Source organism: Leucopleurus acutus (assembly GCF_964270905.1).
Source record: "Leucopleurus acutus genome assembly, chromosome: X".
Classification (NCBI taxonomy): Eukaryota; Metazoa; Chordata; class Mammalia; order Artiodactyla; family Delphinidae; genus Leucopleurus; species Leucopleurus acutus.
Window position 1 is genome coordinate 35,013,730 of NC_139148.1, and position 10,276 is coordinate 35,024,005.

Consider the following 10,276-nt stretch of genomic DNA (forward strand, 5'->3'; position numbering starts at 1 on the left):
GAGATCTCCCAGTTGTGTCCGGCCTGGTGGGATTCTAGAGAAGCTATTTCTTTAGGAAGCATCCCTTACTTTAGACAGACTGGGGCACTTCCAGTGGCTGGCCACGGTGCCCCGAAAAGGTGGACTCAGATGGACTTGGGCATCAAGGAAGGTTCTGTGGGGGGCTCATGGGCTGTTCTTCCGTGTTTCGAACATACACATCAAGTTGGGGGCAGGCCACCACTAGTGCAGGGCCGACGAGAAGGCACATTCAACAGTGTCCCCTCGCTAACCCCTGCCGCCCCTTCTAACGAAAGGAAGACCAAAAGGAAGATGTCCAGGGAAGCCTCATCTAAAAGGTGGAGGAGCAACATTCCTCGGTGCAAGTGTCCTGGCCGTGGCTGCAGCGGGAGGACCACACCGTGCCACCCCCTGGCTGGGTGTCACGATGAAATTTGGACATTATACCAGAAGCCAAAGGGTCACTCCATCAAACCCTTAAGAAAAGGATGAGGGAAGAAGCGTGTGTGCCCTCGAAGCCCCAATCTTCTGGTGCCCCAGGCTTCAAAACTTACACAAGCTGCCTCTTACATGTCTCCTTTAGTTGTCACCTTGGGACAAGGACCTCTGAGCACCTGACTGAGGAAACAGAAAGGCCACTGCCACAATCATCCTTTTGAATCCTCTCCCCTCCCCTCAAAAAGGGCCAGGAGCCCCCTTCCCTTGAAAGGGCTTTTCTTTAGAAAGGGCGGCCTGGACTTAGCATGAGAGGGGAATGCAGTTTAGAGACACCTGGGACCACGGGGTGCTTCCAGAGTCTCTCCCCGCCCTTCCAGGTCTTGTCTGGTGGGGTTTTCAATATTAACGCCGCACAGATAAATAACACCCAGTGTCAGGATGAAGTGTTCTTACGTGCACAGGGTCAGATGGAGGGTTGAGGCCCTGAGCGTGGTCCGGTGTCATGGGAGTGGGGGCGGGGCGGGGGGCTGGCCGTGAAGAAACAAGAGGAGGAGGGGTAAGGCTCAGTATTGGATCCTGCTGGCTACACCTACACACACACACACACACACACACACACACACACTTATAATCTTTAGCTGCCCCATGAACTTTTTGTGAACTGTTTAAAAGTGGAGGTCTGTTGAACAAACAGCGGCGCCACTGCCAGCCATAATTTCATTGCAACGAGCTAAAGACTTTTAACTCTTCAGGTTCCGGGCCAAAGATGGACCTGGGTGGAAAGGGCCAAGGAGCCGGGGCCCTGCCTGGCGTGAGGCCCTTCTCCAGAGTGACAGCCCTCATCCTGGGCAAAGGCCATACTGCTTACACCCCACCATCACTGACGAACGGGCCCACCCCCCATCTCGCTGGGATGCAGAACTAACTAAGGGGATCTTGGGCACAAGGGACACAGAGACGGGGTCAGAGACACAGCCATGCTCACCCCACTCCTCTTCTAGAAGCGACTATTGAAACAGTTGGGGGGTCTTTCTTACTTTCTTCTTTTTTTTAACCTCCTAGGAAAAGTTCTTCAAAAGGGACTTCCCTGACCCTTGGCCGTGGGTCATGGTGCAGGGGGGCAAATGACGTGATTCAGATGACAGAGCGGGCGCTTTGCTGCTGTATATAAGAGGCTCATCTGCCCTTATTTCTCAACGACCCCCCCCCCTTTTCTTCCACAGGTGGGTGATGCTTCTGGAAGTGCCAAGATGTGTGAAGTCAGTCATGAAAAGCACTTTACAAGCACCAACCTGTTTCCAGTGGGAGCTGCTAAGCTATACCTTGGCTCTGGGTTTTAACCCTTTTTCCCAGCAGTGGAGAGAAGGGGGCAAGGATGTGGGATAGGGATGAAGAGGGAAGGTGGCCAAGAGAAGGGGTCAGCCGGGTAGACGGAGGAGCGTCTGGTTTCTGAAGAACAGACCAGGAATTGTGGTGGCTGCCCGCTGAACACCCAGTTCTGGGAGAGACCCGGCTTGCAAAACGCAGACTCGGCAGCGTGGTCTCCGGCTTTCGGTCTGGCCCTAAGGGCAAGCACAGGAGAGCTTGAGTCTCCCTCGACAGACTTGGGCCGTCATCTGGTCCAGGAGCCAAGAGTTATGATTAGCATCGGAGCTTGGCCTGGACACTGGGGAGAAGAGCCTGATTGGCGGAAAGAGGTCAGAGGGACCAAAATTAGGAGCTGTCACCCCAACCTCGGCATCCCTGAGTGAGGGCACCTTGGCCCTCTGTGAAAAGACACGAGGGGGCACACGGGTCCCCAGTTGCACCCACCACCGTTCTGCCGACCCCTGCCATGAAGACACCATTATGGAACGAGGAAAAGGAGAGAACGTTTGTTTTGTTTTTTTCTTTAAAGGCGACTTCCCTTGGCAGGCAACAAACAGGTTGCAAAGGAAGGAGCAGTGGCCGTGAGAGGCTGGCGTGAGTGCAGGGAGGCAGCACCAGGCCACTCCTGGCACCTCTCCTTTCTCTCCACCCCAGCTCCTCCTGGCATCGGGCCACTTTCCACTGCCTCCGCCCTTGAGGCGCTGATGGATTGGTTCAAGTCTGCACAGCACGCTTGTCAAGTGACAGCGACGGAATGGGAAGCAGCGTCACCAAACCCTCCCAACTCCACTCCAATACTAACGGTGCCCCTTCCTAGGGCCTCGCTCTCTAGGCACCCCTTGCCGCATCAGGCACTTTTCCAGTTAGTGACCAAGAAGACCTGGACAGGTTTTGGGGAGCTTCCGGCTCAGAAGGCCGGGCAGACGGCAGGGCTCCCAGCCAGCATGCCATGTGCCACGGTCCTCCGTAGGCTGGGGACCTCCTCGGGGAAGGGGTGTCCCTCACTGCATGGGCATGGCTGGTTCTCTGTGGAGGACGCGCGCGCACGCGCGCGCGCAGTCACCACAGCCTCCCAGCTCCCACTCTCATCCACGGCGTGTCTCTGGGCAGGTGGCCGGACCTCTTCAACTTTGGCCCCCTCATCTGTAAATATTTGGCACCGTGTTTTCCAGAGGATTAAACTGCACTATGGACTTGAGTTCTGCCTGGCAATAGCTGGTGCAGGCCACATCTAACCCATTAAACAGCATCTGACTCTACTAAACATACTATGTAACAAACCAACCCCAGAACGGCTACATAGTTTCTTTGCGGCAGAGGGAAGGCTGAGGCAGGGACACAGAGGGGGCCCGGGAGGGGTGACCTTCTGCAGAGTGTGTGGCTTTCATGGAAGCCCAAAGCTCATGGCGCGGGAGCCCTTCCTGGGACTGCTCCAAGCGCAGACTGAGTCACACACAGGCGCTTCTCTATTGGCGTCAAGGAAGGGAGGGATGAAGAAGTTCCTATTTTAGGACTGGGGGCCGCGAGGAGGTGGGAGATGAGAAAAAGCGGTCCAGGGTGCGCAGCGTTGGGGCAAGTCCTCCTGGGATGTTTTCCCCAGTATGTGTAGCAGTGGAGAGAGGGGAACCCCAAGGATGCCCCCAGGTCGGAGGGAGGGTCGCAGGCTTCCTGGGGTGTGGCTGAAGGAGGTCGCCGACTGGGTCCTGCAGCCGGGCATGAGTGCTGGGGGGGAGTGGGGGGTGGGAGGAGTGATCCAGCCTGCCCAGGCGCTGTCTCTTGGCACACTCCAAGTCATGGCTGTCGCCGCCTCCAGAGGCGTCCCCACTCACGACCCAAGTTTTGCATTAGTAACAGAGCTGCGGAGCAGGAGTGGGGGTGTGACGGGGTGGGGGACGGGAAACTCACGCGGCCGGCCCTGACCTTTCGAGCAACCAGAACCTTCCCTGCCTCCTCCCAGGGCGCCAGAATAGAGCAGCGAGCCACTCGGGTCAGTCGGGAGTGAACTTGGCCCGCAGCGGCGGCGGCGGCTGCGAGTGGGGGAGGGGCGCCCCCTCCCCCGCCTCAGCCCCGAGCGCGATCGGTCGGCAACAAAGGGATTTTCTCTCCCACCACACACACCCGCGCTGCCGCTGGCTCCTCGCCCCTCCTCCGCCAGGTCCCAGCGCGGGGCCGCCCCCCCACACGCACCCCCCGCCCGACCTTCCAGGACCCCCGGCTCTCTCGGCCAGCCCCCGACCCCAGCTCACCCCGCCCTTGCGCTCCTCTGGGCTCCCCCTTCCCAGGCGCCTGCCGCTGAATCTCTGACAAAAAGCAACTTTGGGTGGGCGCACGGAAAACCCAGGATGTGCGGCGGCGCGCCCCAGGGGAGTGGGCACTGACTGGAGACCGCTCCGGGCCATCGTCCTGCGCTCCCTTCGGCCAGTCTGGAGTGTTCTCTCCGTGGACGCCTCCCCCACCTTCCCCGATTGAAAGATGCAAGCCAGGTGTAGCCAACTGTAAAAGGGGGCTCGGGGGCTTGGGGAGGGGGGCACCAGCAAGGATCGACCGGGAGAGCCGCTGCCAAACCGGGGCTGCCCGCCACACACCCTCTTTCCCAAAAACAGAGCCGTGTCGTCCCCCACCCCACCTCCCCGTCAGCTCTTGGACCAACCTCAGACACTTCCCCTTCTCCACCCCCCACCCCCGACGCCAGGCCTCGGCTTTTTGTTCCTTTCACTTTCTTTCACGGTTGTGCCACACACAACCACGTGTGTATGCAAGAGGGGGCCCCATTTGGAAGCTGGTGTCCCTCGACAGGAGGCAGCAGCCCAGGACAGGAAACCTAGGTTGAATGCAATGAATCAACCTTACTCCTCTCCTCCCCGCCAACACACCCCCTCGGGTCTGGTCCCTACAGGCTGGGGTCCCACTTGGAGTCTACACAACCTGGAGGCAAACCCAGAATGAACGATCCATAGACCACAACTCTAGAGGGGGTGTCACTGCACTGCAGCCTCCATCAGGGCTTTGTAGAAATAAAGTGAACTCACTGTAAACTCCTCCCCCCACAAGGAACAAGCTATACCATAAAGCTATTAACGACAGCTATCATTAGTACACACAGGAAGCACAAAGGAACTTTTTACGAATAAAAGATGCGTAAAACACAGGGTCCTGTGATCTGCACCCGGCTTCCCTGCTGATTGTGTGCAGACTGGGAGTCCTTGGAAGGCTGGGGATGAGGGTCAAGGGAGGACAGGGGCTCCCACTTTCTTTACAAGGAACAATAGGAACCCCACGTCTGTTCATCTTGGAACCCGGAACACCCCAAACAAAGCTGTGGGAAAACTGCGGTAGACGTGGGGGCCCGTGAATTTTTCTAGCCGTTCAGAGCTTAATTACTCCTCCTTGATCCGTAGGACCAGACACGACACCGCCAAGGTTAAAATGCCCCAAACAGCGCCGAGCAGATGTGAGCGAGCTGGCAGACGCGCAAATGAGGCCTGCCTCGGAGCACGATAACAAGTGACTAATACATTGCATATCGTTGAAAGAAAATTATTTTTCTCTAATTTGCATTTGCTTGGGGGGAAAAAAAAAGCCAACCAGAGTCCCTCTTCACAAGCACGAGTCTAATCCTGGAAATACAGCCCGGCTGCTTTAAGAGAGCTGGAAGGAGGGAAAGACTGCCAGTGTTTTGGCGTTGCAGGCTTGTTTATCTTTCCGCCTTTCCTCCAAGGCGAAACTCGTTTTGCAAGCAACATTCCTACAGAAAATGGCACACGTCATAAAAAGAGACCAATTTATAGAACTGGCACCGAAGTTCATGTATCATTCCAGAAGCATCTCCCAGCTCCCCACTAGGGAACCCAACTAGATGTAGAAGTCCACATTATAACTCAGAGAGTAGATCTGGGGGCAGGGGTGGGGGGGGAGGTGGACCCATAATTTGCAGATATCCTGCAAGCTGTACACTCAGGGGCCAAAGTCACACAGAAGGGCAGGATATAGAATTAAGTCAGCTCTAAGTGATCCTCCAAAGCCCGGGGGCCAGGGCTGCGAAGCCTTCAACCTTGAGATTGGGGGGAGTGGTTTTTACACCCAGCTTGCCCCAGGACAGCCCAGGGGCAGCAGGCCCATCTTCCGGACCATCCAGAGCCCGCCAGCTTGGACCGGCCCAGCGGGGTATTGCTGCCACCCACCAACTGTTCTCCCTCCCACCCTGGCGCCTCCCCACAGTGCCTGGCAGAGGACCAGGAACTCAGAGAAGGCCCGGCTGTGGGCATCTAGTTGATTAAGTCACAGAGTGGGTGGCGCTGTGGGCAGACCTCAAGACAGCACCGTTGGTCCTGCAGCTGAAAGGCAAGTGCATTCTTAAAAACCGGGCAGGCAGAGGGAGGTGGGTAATCAAAAGCCGACTTGCACACCTCCCCACCCCCATTCACCCCCCTTCGGGTCCTGAACCTACACACTTGTGTTTCCAATCCAGGAAACAGGGCCGAGGGCATAGAACACAGCGGCCGCCTGTCTCTTGAACTTGTCTGAATAACAGGGCCATTTCAGAGGAAGAACAACGGCCTTCAGAGCCTCTGCAATTTCCAGAAAGCCTTCAGTTAATAATACATTCTTTCCAACAGGCTTGCTTTAGGGCGGAAAGTTATTTTCCCAAATCTTAACAACCCGGTCACAAGCCGCTGAGGCCCCAGGTCAACAGATCCCGGCCAAACCCCTCCAGACAGTTGACACTCGTGACCCCGCAGGCCTTCTCCTGCCACCTCTGCCTAACAAGTTCCCTAAACCACAACATACCAACCAGCGCGCACGTCCACCACGATCCCAGGAGCCAGAAAGATGCGTGTCGCGGGGTGCGGGGGGGGGGGGCGGGTGCCGCCGCCGCCGCCGCGGGCTGTCTCGCAGCGCATCCGAGGGCTCCCGGGCCAGCAAGGGGCGGCCACCTCTGCAGCTCTCCGCGGGCCTGCATAGTGCGCGCTTTGTGTGAGCGCCGAGGAGGCACAGCGCTGCTCGTGCACCAACAGCTGTCACATTATTTGCACTCGCTGTAAACAGCCTTCACATTCCCCCCTTACCACATAGTTAAAGCCAGACTAACAATCCACAGTTAGAGATCAAACCAACAACAGCAGCATTGTGTCTGCCTTCGCACCAAGCCCAGCAGCTGGCAGGTTTCTCCGGAACAAGAGACCCCCCTCCCCCCACCCCTCCAGGCTCCAGCCAAGGCTAGCCGAGGCAGCAATGCGTGTGTCGCTGCCGATTGTCAAGGCAAGAGAACACAGCCATTTCGCGCAGAGTTCTGTGGGGTTCATCAGCTCTCTCCCAGAGTTTCCTCCTCCCAGGCCCCCTCCCCCATTTCCTCAGCTGGGAATAAAGCTTGTTCAGACTCCCAGGGTCAGTTTCTCTGCTCAGCAAAGCGTGGGTCGGCCTGCCCCGGCCAGGCCTGGGGTCCTGCAGCCCTCTCTACCGTGTCCCAGAGGCTAGGCAGCTCGGCACTTTCTGCAGCCCAAAGCCTCACGTGCTTCGGAAAACCGTCCAACTCCCTGAATCCTTCCTGGTCGCCCCACTGATTAAAATGTCTCCTTTATGATTTTTGGTTAAGTCGAACATTTCCATAATCGTCATTATTAGCACAAATTACACGCCTAATCGGTCCTTAAATAGATTTTAATTAAATAATCATACAAGGCTCATTTTATGACTTAAGAAAGGCATTAGTTTTCGTTATAAACTTTCCACCAGGATATAGAATAATGATAGCAGACAAATACTTATTCTTTGAAAAGCACCAATAACTGATGGGCAGAGTATTGGGAAAGTAGGCCCTGCTTCACACCTTCTGGAATCGAAGTGGAGACTAGACAGACCACATCTGCACAACTTCCCTCCGGAGAAGGGAGAGGGGATTTCTTCCTCCAAAGCATTACTTGTGTCTTCTCTTTGGGGCCAGGAGAAAGGAACCCCAAATGTTCCTTTTCCATGCCCATCTGAAGAGATTTCTCCAGCTTAGAAGTCTCTTCTAGAGACCACTCCTCGCCACCCCCATCTGTTTTCCACCCCTCAGTCTGCTGAGAGCCGAGGTGGAAAGCAGGCAGGCTGTGCTTGTTAAATGCTGTGTAAAATGCTGTTAATAAAATAATAAATACAAAGGATGGAGGCTGCTGGTTCCATGGGTGTTTTGACTGGAAATGCCTTGGCACTTGTCATGTGTTTATGGGAGGGCAGACAACTCTAGGATTTACATAGTTTGGACATTTCTGTACTTCATTTATTCTTTCCTAAATGACGTAGGCCTAGAGCTATTTCAAGTTTGCATTTGTACAGAACTGTTAAATGCCTAAGAGTTTCTCCAATTAAACCAAGTTTTAAATCAGACCCAAGGCTGGAACGTACTCTCGGCCTCGCCCCACTCCACCCCTCTGCCTCTGTGGCTGGAGAAAACAAACAGACACTCAACAACAATCCCCTGTCCTTGCTCTCCCCACCTTCACCACCAACCCCCGGGGGGGCACCTAGGGCAAAGGTTAAGGTGTCTTCAGATTACAGGCAAGGCCCTCCTGGCTACACACACTGGAAAGCACTGCAGTTGGGCGCATCCTGGGCATAACTCGAACCTCTAAAATAGTGAGCTAAGATGGGGGAAAAACTGCTGGCCTGGTAAAACCCACTGTTCACAAAACAATGTCAGCAAAGGCTGGAAGGCATTCTTTAGAGAGGTACCAGGGACTCATGCCTACTGAAGCTTTCAGCACAAAGGCTTTTAGGGGAAGAAGGGAAAAGGGGGGTGGGGGGGGAGAGAAAGGGAGGGCTCCTGTTTCAGAGCAGGCATCCCCAGAGAGTCAAGAACCAAGTGTAGCTTCAATCAAACGCTGACTTCCCCTCTGGGAGTCTAGTAGGAAACCTGATCACAGTAGCTTACTACCGGCCTGGATCCACACAGGTCTGGTTTTCTTCTCATGCTAGTAATTTTTTAAAATACATATCGATATAAAAGAAGCAATCCCTGACAGACTTTATTGAAAACCACACTGAGACCTCATAACATCCGGACTTAATCCCTATCAAACAAACCACAGCACCTCTGGCCTCTGCAGCGGGCCAGACCCTTTCACCTCATCCCACCAGGTCTCTCCCCTCCAGCCGCTGCTGGTTCCCTCCCCCCGAAAGAATGACGGGAGGACTTGCCAAAGAGCACCTAGATACCGGTTCTGGAATCAATTCCTAACCAATCCCAGCCTTTTCATATGGAATCCTTTAAAGCCCAGAATGCAAATAACTGTAACAAAGGGAAAGAGGAGCCCACAGAGGCAGACCTGGAGGCACAGCCTCAGGAATACCCTTGGAGGGGAGCTTAACCTGCAGGTTGGTCCCCAGACACTGGCCTACGCAGGTCTTGTTGGGGGGGGGGGGCGGGCATCTCAGGGGCAGCAAGGAACAGAGAAGCAACTATAGGAATCTGACCAGTCATTCAAAGCAATTACTAATCCTCGGGGCCTACTATGTGCCAAGTATTCTTTGATCCTAAAGGTGGATAATTACTCCCAGTCTTACAAATGAAGAAACTTACTGAGGCTCGGAGGCCATAAATAACCTGCCCCCAAGGTCACACAGCTAGTAAAAATGGGCCACGGTCAAACTCAGTCCTGGAGTTGCGGAGAGGAGCCAATGATTGGTCAAACTGTGCCATCCGGAATCCCCAAGAAGTTTGGGAGGCTCCCTTAGCCCTTGGACTCCAATACACAGCAAAAGGATAGCACTGAACACCTATGAAATTCGGTCCACAAGGAGCCTGGACCCTAGTTTCTCCTACACCCAGAAATCTCTTGGTCCATGTGAAGTCTTTCGAAATCTCTGCCAACGTCCTACCCAATCTCCCTAGACTGGAACACCCTGGTGTGAGGCCAGGGATCCCCAAAAGGCTCCGCTTTCCCCTCCTCCAGGAGCCCAGAACAAGCAGTGGGAGGTGGGTGCTACTCTTAGGTCTCTGTAAAAAGTGCTGACACCTGGAACTAGAACAAGGCTTGCCACACTAGTTTTGCCACATAAAGCAATAAATCAAATTATCTAGACAGAGCAAAAGCCCTTTGGAAAGAGTGCCTACATGTACCTTTCCTAGAACTTTAATGAACAACCCAGGGACCAAAGTGGACTGGGGAGGCAACTGAGGGGGAAGCGGCTTGCAAGATGCTAGACCCTCCTGGACTCCTGGGGGTCCCCACAAAAAGCCAAGTCCCAAGACAAGCCGGAGGTTGGGGTGATCTCTCCTCTCCTCAACTTCTCATCCCAGCAGCGCAGGGTCGGCGCTCAACATCTCCTCCCCACCCCATCCTCAATTTCCTGGTCGGCCCCGGGCTTTCAGAAGCTTCGGGAACTATCCACACCCGATGCCACAGACGCCACAGGCTCCACGACCGAGGGCCGTCTCCAGCTCAGCTCGGTGGGAAGGGGAACGGGCAGGAGCGCCGGACACTCGGCCGCC